At 42.2% G+C, this 18,523-nt stretch overlaps 1 long non-coding RNA gene and 1 other non-coding gene across 2 annotated transcripts; one reads left to right on the top strand and one right to left on the bottom strand.

The window, feature by feature from the left end:
- Positions 1 to 4,599: 4,599 nt before the first annotated feature.
- On the bottom strand, positions 4,600 to 16,872 carry LOC129391835 (uncharacterized). Its single transcript, XR_008616581.1, has 3 exons — positions 16,381 to 16,872; positions 5,803 to 5,845; positions 4,600 to 5,328 (listed from the first exon to the last, which is right to left on the bottom strand). It is a non-coding gene; the product is annotated as an uncharacterized lncRNA (long non-coding RNA).
- On the top strand, positions 5,296 to 5,405 carry LOC112065341 (U6 spliceosomal RNA). Its single transcript, XR_002891973.1, has one exon. It is a non-coding gene; the product is annotated as a U6 spliceosomal RNA (small nuclear RNA).
- Positions 16,873 to 18,523: the final 1,651 nt, after the last annotated feature.

Raw genomic sequence — 18,523 nt, 5'->3', positions numbered from 1 at the left:
CGGGCCTCCCTCCGCTGCGGCCTCTCCCGTTGCGGAGCACAGGCTCCGGACGCGCAGGCTCATTGGCCATGGCTCACGGGCCCAGCCGCTCCGCGGCATGTGGGATCCTCCCAGACCGGGGCGCGAACCCGGTTCCCCTGCATCGGTAGGCGGACGCGCAACCACTGCGCCACCAGGGAAGCCCATGCTTATTGGTTATTATGGGGTTGATAATTGTGAACAATTACTTGGGCACAAGGATGTCAACACAGTTGAGTAATGGACTGTATTGTTCACCATGGCAGGTCTAAAATGACCTTTCACTATAGTCGGTGCCATCTGTTGGTGGAGGGAAGTGTTGACATTCTTTTTTCTGGAGTTTTTCTTTTTGTGAATCTATAGACATTGAAATTTAAGTGGAAAAGCTTCTTTACACAGATTCTTCTGTGGCTTTAAAAGTACTTCATTATAGGGGGGTGGAGGAGGGATGGATTGGGAGTTTGGGACTAGCAGATGAAAACCATTATATATAGAACAGATAAACAACAAGGTCCTACTGTATAGCATATGGAATTATATTCAATATCCTGTGATACCATAATGGAAAAGAATATGAAAATGAATGTATATACATATGTATAACTGAATCACTTTGCTGTACAGCAGAAATTAACAACATTGTAAATCAATTCTACTTCAATAAAATACAATTTAAAAATAATTCATTATATACAATAGTTGTGTCTCCTTGTCAGTGCACATAGATCTACTTCATTCTCTTTGTTCTGTGTAGTATTCCACAGTATAGGTACACTATAACTTATTAAAAAATTCCCCTGTGGATGGACATTTAGGTTGTTCCTAGATTTTTTTTTTTTTACTACAGATAATCTTGTAAAATACATTTCTTTAGGTTTAAATGTACTTTTCTTTGATTTTCATTGAAGCTGAGCATCTTTTTATGTGTTTATTGGCCACGTCAATAAGTAGACTTCTGCTCCATGATTTTTAAGTGCTACACAATATTACACGATATGGCTTTATCACTACTTACCGTAGCCCTTGATGTTGGACATTGTGTTGTTTCTTTACTAATCAAATGTTTTTTATATCTCCTGAACTGTGTCCTTCAGCAGGGGTAGGGGTGGGGGACTTGTGTAGCTGACTAGCTGTCTGAAAAATGTCTTGCAATTAATGAACTGGCTTATGTCATCCACTTGGTTAGGTGGTTTCAGATATTTATATTTTATTGTGGAGACAGAGAAGCATAATTTTTGAACTGTTTGTTCAAACACTGAGCGCCAGCCAAATTCCACACTCTTCTCTACTATTCTAAAGAATACTGATCAAATTATATCAGAACTATTTGTTTCCTTTTTTGATTGATGTATATATTTGGTTAAGTGCCTTTTTGATTAGGACTTGCTTTAATTTGTCCATAGGAAGATTTAAGGCATGACTATTTGTCATATAAGAGGAAACACAGGGGGCTTCCCTGGTGGCGCAGTGGTTGCGCGTCCGCCTGCCGATGCAGGGGAACCAGGTTCGCGCCCCGGTCTGGGAGGATCCCACATGCCGCGGAGTGGCTGGGCCTGTGAGCCATGGCCAATGAGCCTGCGCGTCCGGAGCCTGTGCTCCGCAACGGGAGAGGCCACAACAGAGGGAGGCCCACATACCACGGAAAAAAAAAAAAAAAAAAAAAGAGGAAACACAGGACAAACTTTTTAGTATTTTAAAGGGTTTTTAAGGGCACTTGTCCAGTTTGTGGAGCTGACTAGAATAACCTTCAAAGATTTTACAGCAGCTTGAATTTTGTTTATAATTGGATTGTTCTGATGTGTTTCTCTTGATTGATGAAGCTGCGTCATATTTGATAGATTTGAGCACATACTTCTCTTTGAGCAGTCAGCTGATGATTATAGACTATTTGATTTCTTACCATGCTTCCCTAAAGAAAGATGCTTGCCTCCCTCTCTTCCTCTCTTTTTCTTTTATCTGTTGAGGGATAACACACAGATTACAAAGTTCATAGCCAGGCTAATCCTAAATGCTTGATGGATTTTCACTTATGTACATATCCACGTGACCACCACCCAGATCAAGGTGGAGAATGCTTTCAGCAACCCAGCTAGCTTCCTCAAAACTTCCCAGTCCATACCACCCCGCTACTGGAGGTAACCACAGTTCTGACTTCTATTATCATCAGTTTTGCCTGTTCTTGCACATACGGTATGTGCTCTTGTGTGTGGCTCCTTTTGCGCAATATTTTTGTTTTTGAGATTCATCGAAGTTATTGAGTGTGTTATGGAACCAAACTTGAGTCTGCTTGCCCATGTGTAGTAAAGCCGATCTACTGACACCGGTTGTGGTGAAGGAATATGTACCATTTATTGCAGGGCGCCAAGCAAGGAGTCCAGGCGGCTAATGCTCAAAAGGCCCAAACTCCTTGATGGCTTTCAGGGAAAGGATTTTAAAGACAGGGTAAGGGAGGGGGGTTATGGAGTGCATAACTTAGCTTAGCTTGTGGACATACTTCTGGTTGGTTGGTAGTGAGGTAATTGGGAGTCAACATCATCAGCCTTCTGGTTCCAACTGGTCTGGGGTCTACATGCTTGTGGGCAGCATACAGTTAACTTCTTCCGTCTGGTGGGGGTTTCAGTATCTGCAAAACAGCTCAACAGATATAGCTCAGAATATTATCTATAGCACTTGAGGAGGAACTAAACATCCCTGACTCCGTTTAATGGCTAAACTATTATTATTTTGTCTTGCTGGACTGTTTCCCTTTGCTTCTGCATTTTCTCACTTCTCTGATTAAATTTATTCTTTGGAATTTGGGGAAGGCCTAGGAGGCTAAAGTTTTTCTACAAACAAGAGGAAGGTGGAGGACATAGGGAGGTCTGTCCCAGGAAGGCCCCATAGGGTACTGGATGGACAAGTGTACAGAGGGCTGTTTTGTTGTCATTGCTTTTGAGTAGCAGCCCATCATAAGCCTCTGCCGCAGTTTATTTACCCATTCATCTGTTGACTAATTTGAATTTTTCCCAGTCATTGGCTATTACAAGTCAATCTACTAGGAATATTCTGTACATGTCTTTTTGTGCAACCATTTCTCTTGGGTATATACTTAGGATTGGTATTGCTGAATGAGAAGGTAGCCATATATTTAGCTTTAGAAAAATCTGCTAAACAGATTTCCAAAGAGGTTGCACCATCTTAGATTCCTACCAGCAAGAGATGAGCATTCCAGTTGCTCTAAGCCCTTGTGAACACTTGTCAGTCTTTTTAATTCAGCCATTCTGATGGGAGTGTTGTGATGTCTCCTCATGGTTTTAATTTGTATTTCAAGGCTACTTGGTTCTGTGGGTCACTCTACCCAGGCTTTTACTTTTTATCTGAAAAGCCCTTATATTTTACATAGTGGAATATGCCAATGTTTAAAATGGTTTCTGAAAGCTCAAAGGTGCAGCATTACTCTTATTATTATTAATTTTTTTTTGGCTGCACCACACAGCTCGTGGGATCTTAGTTCCCTGATCAGGGATTGAACCCAGGCCCTCGGCAGTGAGAGCACAGAATCCTAACCACTGGACCACTAGGGAATTCCCCCTAAAATGGTTTCTGAGATGACTGGACAGCTTTCACAAATTTGCTTATTCCCAGCCTTGGCATCAATAGTCTCATAGGCTGAAGAATGCCTTTGTGTGTGTGTGTGTGTGTGTGTGTGTGTGTGTGTGTAACTGTTAAGTCTCTGTTTCAGAGAAGACACTTTCTCTAGAATGTTCTTGGATTATGGAGTCATGCCAGGTGATTCCACCTGTGATAAATCCCTCAGATCAGGTATCTTTTCAGGTTTAGGAAAGGGCTTTGTCCCTGAGATTCAGTTTAAAGCATCTGTTTACATAGGATTGGGAAAGGATATGTGAGAAATAGGAGCAGTTCTGTCTCAAATATAAATCTGGGTAAGAAAGACCTGAAGCAGTGAATTTTGCTGGTCCTGGACAATTACTGGCAGTGCAGTGACTGCCTGGAAGACATCTTGGATAGGACCATTGTTAGATTAGTGGTATATCTCATCACTCTAAATTATAACTCAAAAATCACCTTCTCAATGAGGCCTGCCCTGATTGCCCTATTTAAAATGTAACACTCTCCTGATCCTCTTTACCTTGCTCTTTTCTTCCCCCCAAAGCCCTTATCATCTTCTAACCTAAATTATCTTTTTATTATTGTGCCAGTTACAAGCTATTTTAGCTCCAACTCACCTTCCTATATTCTTTGCAATGCTGGTGCTGGGACTCTGCAAACTACATTTCTGCTTTGCCAGCTGGTCCCCGTTACACTCTGCATAGACAATGCCTGAGGGAGATTGCAGGGATGGAGGAGGAGGAAGGGACTTGCTCCTCCCAGTTTGCTTCCTGTTCTGGTGAACGTCTCTCCAGCTACAGACCTTTACCCCAGCAGTGGCAGTTCCTTCCTGTAGCAGCAGCTGAAGCCACTCTGCAGTGTTTTTAACACCGAAGCAGCTTCACTGTACCCCCCTCAGAGGTACTGGCACCAGCTGAGCAGCACCCCTCTCTGTTCCCCCCACCCCTCCCTCCATCCCCACTATAATGGCAGCTTCATAAGGGCAGGGACTTTGTCTGTTTTGCTCACGGAGCCGTTCCAAGTAATTAATACTGCACGTGGGCACTTTGTAAGTGCTCAGTAATATTTGTGGGCTGAATGAGTGGGTGGGTGCGTGGGTGGATGGTTGCTGGTTTATGACTTCATGTGAATAACTTGTTTGACTGAGTTTTCTATTTAAGTTTTTGTTTAATTCTGAGCCAAGATTAACTGTAAAGTGAGGTTTAAATAAATTAGAATTGCATGTCCTTTTTTGAGATAGACGCAGTCCTCAGAACTTGGGTGTTTTGACTTAAGGCTCATCTAGTGAAGTTTTGGGGACAGCCTTGGATTGGGAGATAGAAAAGCAGGATAAAGCTACTAATGACAGGGACAGCAGAATATTACTTTGGTCAGTGGTCAGCTCAGGAAATCAATGTATTTAACAAAATATGTTTTGAGACAAACTCATTCTAGACCAACCAATAGCCTTGCATTCTTTTTTTTTAGAAACGAGAATTTTACAGTCAGGGCAAGATCACTGGTAAAAGCCTCTGAGTTATAGAGACAGGAGTAGAGAAAAATCTCTCCAGCAAGAAGCAACAAGACCAAGTAAGGTCATAGTGACAACTTGCCCAAACGGAATTAATGCAGTGGTTTTCCATTTGATCAAAGAACAAGTGAGTGATGAAGATCCAAAGGTGTCTTGAAGTGATCACTTCAGCAGCACATATAGTACTAAAACTGGAATGAAATGGAGAAGATTAGCATGGCCCCTGCACAAGGATGAGATGAAAATTCGTGAAGTGTTCCATATTTTTCAGCTCCCTCACTCAAACACAGCAGAAGACAGCCCTCTAGGACTCAGGAAGTGGGTTCTCACCAGATACCTCAGCTGCGGGCATCTTGACCTTGGACTTCCCAGCCTCCAGATCTTTGGGAAATGAATGTTTGTTCTTTAAGCCCAGAACAAAACAAAACAAAAAACCCCCCACAAAAGTATCTTGGAGACACCAGTGACTCAGAAAGTCACTGTTCATTGAAATAACTTTTTTTTTTTTAACTAGAATTTTAGTTCATCAAGCCCCATTTAGATAGCGCTAAATTTTTAGTTTGACCTCGGAAAATTCTTCAAAGATTTTATTGTCCATTTTTTACAGAGTTGTGAACATTGTCACAGGCCTCCAGGACAGTTTAGACTGAAAATATATTACTTACCTGCAGCACGGGTCATGGAGTTGCTTCTTTAAGTTTTGGCTTCCTGTGAAGAAAATGGGATCATCGAGTAATTTTGGTCACTTTGTTAATGTGTGTGTCTGAAGCTTTAACTCATAGTGATATTACATAGAGAGGGGTTTGGTGCACTCATTTTATCAATATTACTAGTGCTGTTATGTCTACTAAACGCTTTAAGAAAAGAGTCTGTTTCACTGGGTGTTTGCATGGGGTAGATATCTTCTTAGAGACTGACTTGTGAACCTGCGCTGAGAAACCCCGATGCTTCCCAGCAGTTTATGAGCTCAGTGGAACAAGGTAAGGTCTTTTCCAGCATGAATCTAAAGAAGTTTTCCTTTGCTGGTCTTGAAAGTGGATCCACCAACCCAGGTGCAAATTGAGGGCAGAAACAAGGAAGTGTATGCGGAATTGTTTGTTTTGCGGTGCTGTGAATGGTAAGATTTCACAAAACGCATAAGAGCTTGGCAGAAATTTACAGCTTTTTGAGTGCTTTTGAAGATCTTTTTCGGGCTTGTTTTCTTTCTTTCTCTTTTTTCAATAATAGGGGTAAATCAGGATTATTTTTTATGCATCTTCTCCTGACAAGACAGTAGGAGCTCAGATGAGTTTACCTGTTGGAACTTCTGCAATGTTTATTACCCAGAGGGGAGCGATTCAGGCCGCTTAATGTTTGTAGTGGCACGTATTTTAGCTAAATTTGTCTTTTATTGATAGAAAAATAAGTTTCAATGCTTCTGAACTCTGGGAATCACTGAGACAATATAAACTGTCTTGAATTGGGAAGAATTTGGAGGTTTTTAAAAACAATCTTTCAAGTGAAATGAGCACCTCTGTTGTTTGACATGGAGAGAGAGGGTTGGTCTCCAGTGGGGATTAATATCACAAAGGAGGTTTTTAGCAACAGTGGCAGAAACAATATTTGTGCATAGGAAGGCCTTAATTCTTCCAGTAAAAAAAACCCACAAAACACTTTATTTAATTATGAAAGAGGACTGATAGAAATCAGCCTTGGGAAACTGAATGAACATCATTTGGAGGTGCAGGAGGGCTTACCTCTCATCATTCACCATCTTTATGGGCTGGCCTCATGGTGGACTAAGTTGGACTAAGTGAACTTCCTTGAATGGGTCATCCAGAAATCTACCTTATGCAGAAACAATATTACCTCTTTGTATATAAAACAAAAGTTAAAAAACTAAAAAAAAAAAAACCAACTGGTGGGTTTGGCAGACAGGGTAATAAAAAACCCCAGTCCAGTCTGATGTAAAACCTTTAGACTTTCATCCAATTTAAAGTTTCCCTTTTCCCAGGCTCAGAAGGCTGCAGAGTGGGGAGGACACATGGTTGGCGTCTTCTCTTTTTTTCCTTTCCCTCCCTCCCCACTCCCTGGGCCCTGTTTTGGGTCCCTCTAGGGCTGGGGCAGGGGGAGGGAAAGATCGTTTTTGGTGGTTTCACTACTAATCTGACGTTTGTGCCACATTACTACTGAAGCAGTGGAAATCTAAGGATGACTGTCCTGTGAGGTGATTTTGTGGATTTTCTTTTGCGATCCCCTCTCTGGGAATCCCCCTGCAGTTCCACAGAGTAGGGGATGCCTCCTCCGGTTGGCCACCCCATCTCAGTTCTGTGTTTGATGCTCTGAAATCCAGCCTTTTACAGGTGATGTCATCTGACTTCTGGCAGATGACCTCTGACTCTCTGGGGCAGATTTCTTTGTGGGTGTCTCATTCCTGGCAGTTCCCCTGGGGTCTGCCCATGGAAAGCATGCACCTTTACCTTGCTGTCTGTCAAACTTCTCCCTGGAGATAGATATTTTACCAGTTTCTTTTCTATCCTTCTAAGGATAGTCTGGGTTATTTGTTTGTGGTGTCAGTTAACAATTTATTGTGTCTCAGCATTAAAGCCACTATTCATTGCCCTGCTTTTGATAGTTAAGATGGACCCCTGTAAATATTTCCCCTTTGAAGCTGGCATGATAATCAGCCTTGTCTGCAGAGCATGCCTGGGGGAAACTGCAGGAGGAAGGGGGCTCCTCGTCCGGATTTCCGTGTTCTTTTCTCGCTCCTGTGATGCGTGGTGGCTAGCAATGTTCAGTGACCAGTGGTATGGGGGACAAACAGTCGTGCTCATTCTAGTGAGTTTTAGAGTCACCCCTGTGGGCAGCTTCCAGTGAGTTTCAGGGGCACCACGTGGGCATCTTCTAAGTGAGTTCTGTTGGCACCCACTGGGTGGCTTCCCAGCTATTCTTCTCCATTAAGTAGTTTCCTAGTGAATTTTGTTCTCACCCAAGTGGGCAGTTTTCTGCTTGTCAGCCCTGGCCTATGGCATCTCAGCAAACCTCTCCACCATCTAGTGGAGAAACATCTTCTCTCATGAGGTCTGAATCTTTTCCAGATTTGTTCTTTCCTTGGGCGCTCTGCCTCAGTCCTATAGGTAAGGCCTGTTCCCTCTATCAGCTATTGCTTCATTCTTGGGCATTCTCTTTACACCTTGGTCATTAATTACTGTAAGAGTCCCCTATTATTAGATAACAATACTTTACATTAAGCTTTCCCCGTTCAAATTACTGTGTGGTTTCTGTCACCTGACTGGACCTTGACTAATACATTTGTCTTTTTCTTATTGATTCTTGGTAATTCTTTGTATATTCTGAATCTTAATACTATGTTATGTATTTGTTACATATCTTTCCCCAGACTCTTACTTATATAAAAAGTACGTATATGGAGACTTCCCTGGTGGTCCAGGGGGTAACACTCCGGGCTCCCAATGCCGGGGGGGTGGGAGGGCGGGATGGATCCCTGGTTGGGGAACTAGATCCTGCATGCATTCGACAACTAAGAGTCCGCATGCCACAACTAAAAGATCCCACCTGCCGTGACTAAAACCCGGCGCAGCCAAAATAAATAAATAAATATTTTTTAAAAAGTACACATGTGTATAATTTAACTATTAATTATAAAGAGGACACTTATGTATTCTCCCTCCCAAGGTCAAGAAGTAGAACATTGTAAACACCCTGCAAGTCCCAGCACGCCCACCCCCGCAACCGCCAATCACAATTCCATCTTCATCTACCCTCCTCCCACTCCAGATAACTACTATCCTGGCTTTTATAATAATACTATCCTTGCTTTACTTTAGAGTTTTAGTACATCTGTATGTGTCTGGATGGTAGCATAACTGACACAGTCTTGGGCCCGTTTGGTTCCTCCTGTCCTTCCACTGACCCTGCCTTGGGCTGTACTATGGTAGCAAATCTCTTCTCTGTCCAGGGCTTTGTAGTTAATAGATAATGTTTAATGATCGTTAGGTCCAGGTGGCCTCTATGCTCTTAGTTCCCAAACAATGATGAAGACCTTGGCTGACTTACTCCCAGTGCGCAGGAGACTAGTTACTCATTCATAAATCTTGACTTAGGGAGCACTCTGTGTTTCCAAGCATGTACCCCCGTTCGCTAGGTTAACTATAACATTGTCCCAATGGCCCCTCTGTGCTGTAGAGCGCAGCGGTGAATGCTTCCAGATTGTCATCTGCCTGATCCCACTCTGTGAGCAAGTTTCCCTATAATAAACTGACCCATTGAGTGTATGGAGCTGCCTGCCTCGTTTTTCAGTCTCAAGATACTCTCAGTTCAGTGGGCACTTTTCATTCTCTTTGTCCTCCAACAGTATGCATCCTCAAACAATGTAATTATGTTTATTTTTAGTTCTATATGAATACAGTCTTACTGGATGTGTTCTTTTTTGGGGGGGGGCTGCCCCCACGAGGTTTACAGAATCTTAGTTCCCCAACCAGGGATTGGACCCGCGCACTTGGCAGTGAAAGCGCCAAGTCCTAACCACTGGACCGCCAGGGAATTCCCTGGATGTGTTCTTTTCTAACTTATGTTTGTGAGATTCATCCATGTCATTGTGTATAGTCCTAACTTATTGCTGTATGGCACTTCATTGTGTGAACGTATAACATCTAGTGTATCCATCTTACTGGTGATGGACAACAGAGTTGTTCAAAGTTTTTAGCTATAATGAACCATGTAGATATGAATTTTTTTAACATCTTTATTGGAGTATAACTGTTTTACGATGGTGTGTTAGTGTCTGCTTTACAACAAAGTGAATCAGTTATACATATGCATATGTTCCCATATCTCTTCCCTCTTGCGTCTCCCTCCCTCCCTATCCCATCCCTCTAGGTGGTCACAAAGCACAGAGCTGATTACCCTGTGCTATGCGGGGCTGCTTCCCACTAGCTATCTATTTTACATTTGGTAGTGTATATGTGTCCATGCCACTCTCTCACTTCGTCACAGCTTACCCTTCCCCCTCCCCATATCCTCAAGTCCATGCTCTAGTAGGTCTGTGTTTTATTCCCGTCCTACCCCTAGTCTCTTCATGACATTTTTTTTTCTTAGATTCCATATATATGTGTTAGCATATGGATAGACCTGGAGTCTGTCATACAGAGTGAAGTAAGTCAGAAGGAGAAAAACAGATATGAATATTTTTGAACAAGTCTGCTGCACTGGGCTCCTTCAACTGCTGGAGAGCCCCTCCCTGGCTGTTGTCTCTGCCTGCAGCATCCTTCCCCCGGGGACATTCTCTACATGGCTGGCCCCTTCTCACATTTCAAGTCTCAGTTCAAATGTCAGCTTCTCAAAGAGACTTGCCTTGATAATACCCCCTAAAATAGCTCCATCTTCACCCTTAATCTCTATCACCTCACCCCATTTACATGCTGCTATCTGAAATTGTTAGTTTTTTTAATTGATTTTTTTATTGTGGTAAAAATATGCATAACATAAAATTTACCATTTTAGCCACTTTTAAGTGTATGATGCAGTGCCATTGTACATTCACAGTGCTGTGTAACCGTCACCACTATCTATTTCCAGAACTTTTCATCATCCCACACAGAAATTCTACACCCATTAAATAATAACTCCCCCTTCCCTCCTCCTCTCAGCCCTGGGTAACCTCTGTCCCACCTTTTCTTTTCTGGCTGTGCCATGCGGCATGCAGGATGTTAGTTTCCTGAACAGGGATTGAACCCATGGGCCCTGCAGTGGAAGCGCAGAGTCTTAACTACTGGTCCGCCAGGGAAGTCCATCTATCCCACTTTTTGTTTCTATGAATTTGCCTACTTCTAGGTTCCTCATATAAGTGGAATCATATAACATTTGTCCTTTTGTGTCTGGCTTTCAGGATACATTTATGTTGCAGCATGTGTCAGAATTTCATTCTTTTTAAAGGATAAATAACATTCCATTGTACATAGGTACTACATTTTGCTTATCCATTCATTGGTTGATGGACACTTCAGAGTTGTTTCTACCATTTGGCTATTGTGAATAGTGCTGTTGTGAAGTGTACGAGTTTCTGTTTGGGTCCTTGTTTTCTATTGTTTTGGGTGTATATCTAGGAGTGGAACTGATATTGTTATTTTGTTCATTTGTTTATTATCTCCCTTTCATTATACTACAGACCCCAATGCTTAGAAGTGTCTGACTCACAGTAGGAGCGCAAAACACATTTTTGAAATGAACGAACTTCCCAGGTAAACTGAACAGGGCATTATAATAGTAACCTGCGTCATGGTTAAGAGGATTAAATGCCACATGTCCTAGCACGGGGTGCTAGCATTTGGTCGCAGTTCAGTTTACATTAGCTCTAAATGAAGACTTCACTCAGCCCAAGTTCCTGAAGTTGATGATGGCTTCTATTTAACTCTCTGTTGCCAGCAAAGATTTTTTTTTTTTTGACATTGTCCAATTTGCCCAATGCCATGAGGGCACCAAATATCAAGATGCTCAAGCCTTGCACCAGTTCTCAGGCAATTCATAATCTAACTAAATTCAGAACATAGTCTTAAAAGCAGAAACTAGAGGAACTGCTCAGGAAGTGAATTCACTTGCGTTTTAATTTTAATCAAATTAGTTTCATAATTAACAATGTGACTTGGGAGGCCTATTCAACATGGGTGAAAACAGACTCAGAACAAAAAGTTGTCCACTGTTTGTATTCTGCAACCTCTGATGATCCTAGTAGGATCCCAAGTCCTGGGCTGGAAGGTGACACCCACCCTTCAGCTTTACACTTCGCCGATGCATATAGGGTGACAAGAAGTTGCTTAAACTTTTGTCAAACTACCCTCTTATTTCACGCTCCTTGGAATTGTAATATGTGAATCTTTGGGGAAATCCTGGGTGGCAAGGGGAGGTGGGAATGGAGAGATGAAGAAAAAGGAAGCAAGGACTGTTAATAATAGACTTTAAATAAGTTTCAATCCAACAAGTTATGATTAAGTGCCCACTGTGTGCTTGCTACAGTGCAGTGAGACTGGGGCTGGGGGACAGAGAGGTGATGATTTACTGTTGTTCTATCCTCAAGGAGTTTATGACCAAGATGGGGCAGATAGAACTCCTGGCTGAGAAATTCCCACAAGACAAAGATGTTAGTAAGTGCCGAGAGCTGAGAGATTTGCTGGTACAAACTTAGACTGTCAGGGTGGAAGCGCTCATTGAAATAATCTGATCTAGTCCCTCATTTTAGAGAGGAGAAACTGAGGCTCAGAGAGGGTGAGGGGTTTGCTTAAGACCACACAGCTAGATGATGTCAAAGCTAGGACTTGAACTCAGGTTTCCTGACTTCTCCACCAGTGTTTTTTCTATTGTTCCACAGATGTCTCTGTTAATTGAACAGTCTAGCTTGGCTCTGTCCGACAGATAAAATTCTGTAACATGAACCATATATAGAATTAAAAAATTTCTAATAGTCACACTGAAAAAACAAAAAGAAACAGGTGAATTAATTTTTCTATTGATCCACAGATGTCTCTGTTAATTGAACAGCCTAGCTTGTCTCTGTCCGACAGATAAAATTCTGTAACATGAACCATATATAGAATTAAAAAATTTCTAATAGTCACACTGAAAAAACAAAAAGAAACAGGTGAAATTAATTCTAATAACACTGTATTTAACTCAGTATATCTGGAATATTATGACTTCATCATGTAGTCAATATAAAAATTATTAATGAGCTATTTCATATTTTTCTCATTGTACTAAGTCTTAGAAATTGGTGTATATTTTATACTTCAGCACATTTCAGTTTGGACCGGCCACATTTCAAGGGTTCACTGGTCACATGTGGCTGGTGGCTGCTGTATTGACCAGGGCCAGCTAGCTCTTTGAATTGAATGATTTATGTGCCAGATTTTCAGGGGAAATCTTGAAGAATGTGAAAGGTGTCATACAGACATCATGGTTTACAGTCAAAAGAGTCTTAGAGTTGGCAGCCTGGGCTTTGAATCTTGGTTCAACCATTTACTAACTGTGTAGTTTCTGGCAAATCAACTAACCTCCTTGATCTTCCTTTGGTTTACATCTACCAAAGGGCAGTTGTAGAGATCAGTTGAGCAGAATATATAAAATATATTTATGAATTATATGTGGATGTATATATGTACATGTATGTATGTATGAAAATGATTTGCTAGTATAGCATCTGATACTCAAAGTATTATTCTTATTTCCTGAGAATACAAATGATTTGGAAATATTGTCATGTGCTGAGCACCAGATGGGTGAGACAACTTTATTAAGCATGTTTAGTATCCTGTGAGATTGGCACAAAAGCAAGTGGGAAGCCACTAAAGATGTCACAGGACGTTAGAGCTGGGAAAGTCAGCTCATCTGGTCAAAGTCAGGAGGAGCAAATCTTGCTGAGCCGCCAGTCCCTTTGCCCATGGGGCCCGACCCCAGCTGACAGCTGCTGGGGAGATCTGAGCTCTTTGGCCAGCAAGCTGCATGCTTTTGTAATCTGCTCCGTTAACATATTCACTTCAATTTCGGATTCAGAATTGAATAGGCAAAGGCTCTGCTGGAAGCTGAATTGCCTCAAAACCCAGCTCCAACCAATCCTTTGAGAATGGAGAGGCTGACAATCACCTGGGTAGGTAGGCCCACTTGTTTTCATCACTTGGCAGATGAAAAAACTGAATTCTGGAAAGGTGAAGTGATTGGACCAAGATAAGTGAGCTGAGATTTGAACCCACATAGCCTGCCCCCTGAGGCTGCTTTAGGGACTAGAGATTGTTATTGGAAAAATACCAAGTAAACGAAATGCTGTTAATTGCCTTCCCATCTTCAGAAAGCAATCTGGAATCTACCACTTGAAATGGTTCTGTTTTTAGTTCTTCTAGTGGTCACCCTACACCTCTAAAGATAGATTTGTGTGGTTACTTCTCAATGCATTGATTTTAGACATTTCTACTGACTTCTCGCTGTGGGTTATACAACCTCCAACCTCTTCCTGTTCTCATTTTTTTTAAACATATTTATTGGAGTATAATTGCTTTACAATGTTGTGTTAGTTTCTGCTGTATAACAACGTTTGGATACGTTATGTGCATTTGAGCTTCATAAACATCTTTTCTTTTCCGTCAACTTTCCACAGTTATCTTTTTTTTTTTTTTTTTTTTCCGGTACGCGGGCCTCACTGTTGTGGCCTCTCCCATTGCGGAGCACAAGCTCCAGGCGCGCAGGCTCAGTGGCCAAGGCTCACTGGCCCTGCCGCTCCGCGGCACGTGGGATCCTCCCGGATCGGGGCACGAACCCGTGTCCCCTGCATCGGCAGGCGGACTCTCAACCACTGGGCCACCAGGGAAGCCCCACAGTTACCTTTTGATCTCCAAGAAAACAGAGTTTACTTATTTATCATTATGTAAATAGAGCGAAGTACTGTGCTAGGATGGCATTTTATTCTCTGCTCATTCAATGCCATTCAAGGAGAATGTCCCCAGAGTCAATTTCAAATGGATTCTTCTTTAATACACATCACTGATTGTTTAAAATCATGACTTATTTTTGGATTATGTCTTTCCCATACAATTCCTCCCCCTCCCCTGACATTTCTGAGCCTGGAAGTTGGGAGAAGCTAATAAAAATTGCTAATCTTTTTTGAGCAACTGCCACATGCTGGGCACATTACAGACTGCTTTACACTTAATAATTAATTTAATCCTTACAGCTACCCAAAGAGGAAAGTACAAGAGTATCCCCATATTATGGACGAGGAAACCGAATCACAGAGAGGTTAGGTGGTGGAGCTGGGGTTTAATGCAGACTCTGCCTGGTGCCCATGTCCACGAGCTTAACTACTATACTCTTCTCAAAAGGGACATGAGTCATCTTCACCACATTCTTAATCCATTCTAGCTCCCTAATCACTCTGTGTATTGCTCCCCTATTCTAATTTAGATCTGTTTCTTTACATTCTGACCACATCTTTCTTGTCCAACTATTAAAATTTATTTTAAATGGGCATGTTTGAAGGGCCACTATTTTGCCTTCCACATCTGTGCAAGAGGTCCATGCAGGTCCTGGAAGTGAGTTGGGACCATTTGACCAGAGAGTTCTGGGTGCTGGGTATTGCATGCATAGTTTGGAAAGGGGAGATGTCACAGACTGTGTTACCATGTTCCCTTGGTTCCAAAGACTCCTTGGCCCATGGAGAGGGGTGCAGCCAGCAGAGGGTCACAGTGCCCACTAAAGCATGGGGCCCAGAGAAGAAGACCCTCTGGCCTGGGTCTAAGGCCAATACTGTTTTCTCCAAGTGGTTTTTGTTTTATTTAATTAAATTAATTAATTTATTTATTTTTGCGGTACGCGGGCCTCTCACTGTTGTAGCCTCTCCTGTTGCGGAGCACAGGCTCCGGACGCGCAGCCTCAGCGGCCATGGCTCACGGGCCTAGCCGCTCTGTGGCATGTGGGATCATCCCGGACCGGGGCACGAACCCGTGTCTCCTGCCTCGGCAGGCAGACTCTCAACCACTGCGCCACCAGGGAAGCCCTATTTATTTATTTTTGTTTTTGGCTGTGTTGTGTCTTTGTTGCTGCGCTCGGGCTTTCTTTAGTTGTGGTGATTGGCGGCTACTCTTCGTTGCGGTGCTCGGGTTTCTCATCGCAGTGGCTTCTCTTGTTGTGGCGCACGGGCTTGGTTGCTCCATAGCATGTGGGATCTTTCTGGGCCAGTGATTGAACCCATTCCCCTGCATTGGCAGGCAGATTCTTAACCACTGCGCCACCAGGGAAGTCCCTCCAAGTGGCTTTTAACAGCTTTTGAAAGTAAACTCATCCTCAAAGCTCAGTCATTTGCTACCACTGAGATGATTCAAAAAAATGTAACTTGAGTTCTGACTGTCCGGTTGCGGGCGACCACTTAAGGGTCAAGCCTGCCGGACAGTCTCTGGAGTGCCAAGGCAAAGGGTGCCCAACCCTATCCAAAATCTGATCAGAGGCAGATGCCAGAAATCGCTGAGGCATTTCCCAGGAGGAAGGGATGCTCTGAGCAGCACATCCTCTTGGCCATGGGGACTCCTCACCTAGAAGGGGCTACTGAGTATTGAAGCCAGGAGAGTAAGTCACAATGAGTTCCACTTACAGTATGCCCAAGTAAGCTCCAACTAGACTGATCCTCCTGCAGACTGCAGCTATTAACCTCTGGACAAAAAATAAAAAAAATTTTTTTTAAATAAAATATAAACTAAAAATCTTACCTGAAGCACTGGAGAATAAACAAAGGCAGACAGGTTCCAGAGAGGAGTCAACACCTGGAGGAAGGGAATGGCACAGGATGAGTTTCTCATTTTTTAAATGCCTTTCAGTATACTGCAGTCAGCACCATTTGAGGTGTTCAGTAGAACACCTGCAGTATTTCTGGCCTGAAAACTCAGAGGACAGAGTTGAGGGCAATCATAGCCACTGGAAAGTGAGGCGGAAATCCTGGAAAGGTGAGAGTCAGAGGGAAGACTTCTTTATAAACTCTGTACAAATCTCTGGCCAACCTCTAAGTTACACATACATAGGACAGACTACAAGCAGATCAGCTAAGGATAAAAGAAGTGAACTGACATTTGAGCAGCTTGCCGAAAGACTATGTTTGTATTTTTAGTCCAACCAAGTAAATTACCTGACAAAATGAGCACAAAAATCAACACTCTGTAGTGGAAATATAACATAATCCAGGGTCTTCATAACATAATATTCAAAACGAAATCCAAAGTTATTTGACATACAAAGAAAAGGAAGATGTGATCCTTTTTCAAGAGAAAAGATAGTCAAAAGAGACTGACCCTGAGGTGACTGGTTAATGATTCTAAAGTAGCTATTATAGCTGTGTTTTTTGCTGTAAAGGAAAGTATGCTCATAATGAAGGAAAAGATAGGAAAAGCTTGATAGAGAGATAGAAACTATAAAAAAAGAACCAAATGGAAATTCTAAAACTGTAAAATTCAATATCTGAAATTTAAAAAGGCATTGGGTAGGCTTAAGTCTCAAAGGATCATAAAGTGAGGGTGTTAGGTAACATTGATGAGTGAATTACAAATTAAACAGGATCTTGGAAGCAGGAAAACAGAGAACAAGGAGAGGCTAGTTCGGCAGAGGCAGGGTGCATATCTGTGGTAGATTTTAAAACATTCAAAAAATTTTTTTTCTCTCTTCTGTTTAAAATATAATGCAAGTTTATAGAGATTTTGAAAATGCAGATGAGAAAATAAACATCAATTATAATCCCACCACTAGAGAATTCACTGTCAATATTTTGATGTTTACCTCCTAGTCTTCTAAAATATATACAATTTTAATTTTCATTAAATAAGCTTACACTTTATAAACTGTTTGAAATCTGCCTTTTGATTTTTTAAAAAATTAATTTAATTTAATTTATTTATTTTTGGCTGCTTTGAGTCTTCATTGCTGCCCACAGGCTTTGTCTAGTTGAGGCGAGCGGGGGCTCTCTTTGTTGCGGTTCTTGGGCTTCTCATTGTGGTGGCTTCTCTTGTAGAGCATGGGCTCTAGGCACGCAGGCTTCAGTAGTTGTGGCACATGGGCTTCAGTAGTTGTGGCTCGTGGGCTCTAGAGTGCAGGCTCAGTAGTTGTGGCGCACAGGCTTAGTTGCTCTGCGGCATGTGGGATCTTCCCAGACCACGGCTCGAACCCACGTCCCCTGCATTTGCAGGCGGATTCTTAACTACTGCGCCACCAGGGAAGCCCTGCCTTTTGATTTTTAAACCTATCCTGAACATCTTTCCATGCCTCTAAATATTTTTTTTGCATCATTTTTGGTGATAGCATACCAGTCATGATATGATTGGATCGTAATTGTATATTAAGTGTATTAGCCTTACATTTTTCCATAGAGATCACAAACATTTTTCTCATTTGGTTTTTGCTTTTTAGCTTTATGGTGAGCCTCTCCTTTCATCAGTAGGCCATGGTTCAATAAAAACCAGTCACCATCCTTCTGGGTGGCCATCTGAGAAATGGTATTTCCCATGTGGGCAGGGCCCATGTCTGTTTCAGTCATCATTGTATCACCAGCATCTAGCATAGTGCCTGGAGTGAAATAGCTACTCAATAAATATGTGTTGGATGATTGACTAACTTCTGATTTGTGTCCCTGAGGGGAAGGCCAGGGTACTATCAGTTAGTTTCCTTCTGCTCCTGCCATGTAGCTAGTCTGCTTTTGACCTAGTAATTCATGTCCTTTGACTCAGTAATTCCTCTTCTAGAATCTATACAAGAGAATTTTTCAGAGATGCAAGCAAAGATTTATATATGGGGATGTTCATCACAGTCTCATTTACTAGTGAAAAATTGGAAACTATTTCTGGGAACATGGAAATGAGATAAGTTACA

This window comes from Physeter macrocephalus, unplaced genomic scaffold (assembly GCF_002837175.3).
Source record: "Physeter macrocephalus isolate SW-GA unplaced genomic scaffold, ASM283717v5 random_173, whole genome shotgun sequence".
NCBI lineage: Eukaryota > Metazoa > Chordata > Mammalia > Artiodactyla > Physeteridae > Physeter > Physeter macrocephalus.
This window is presented reverse-complemented; position numbering and strand designations above follow the sequence as displayed.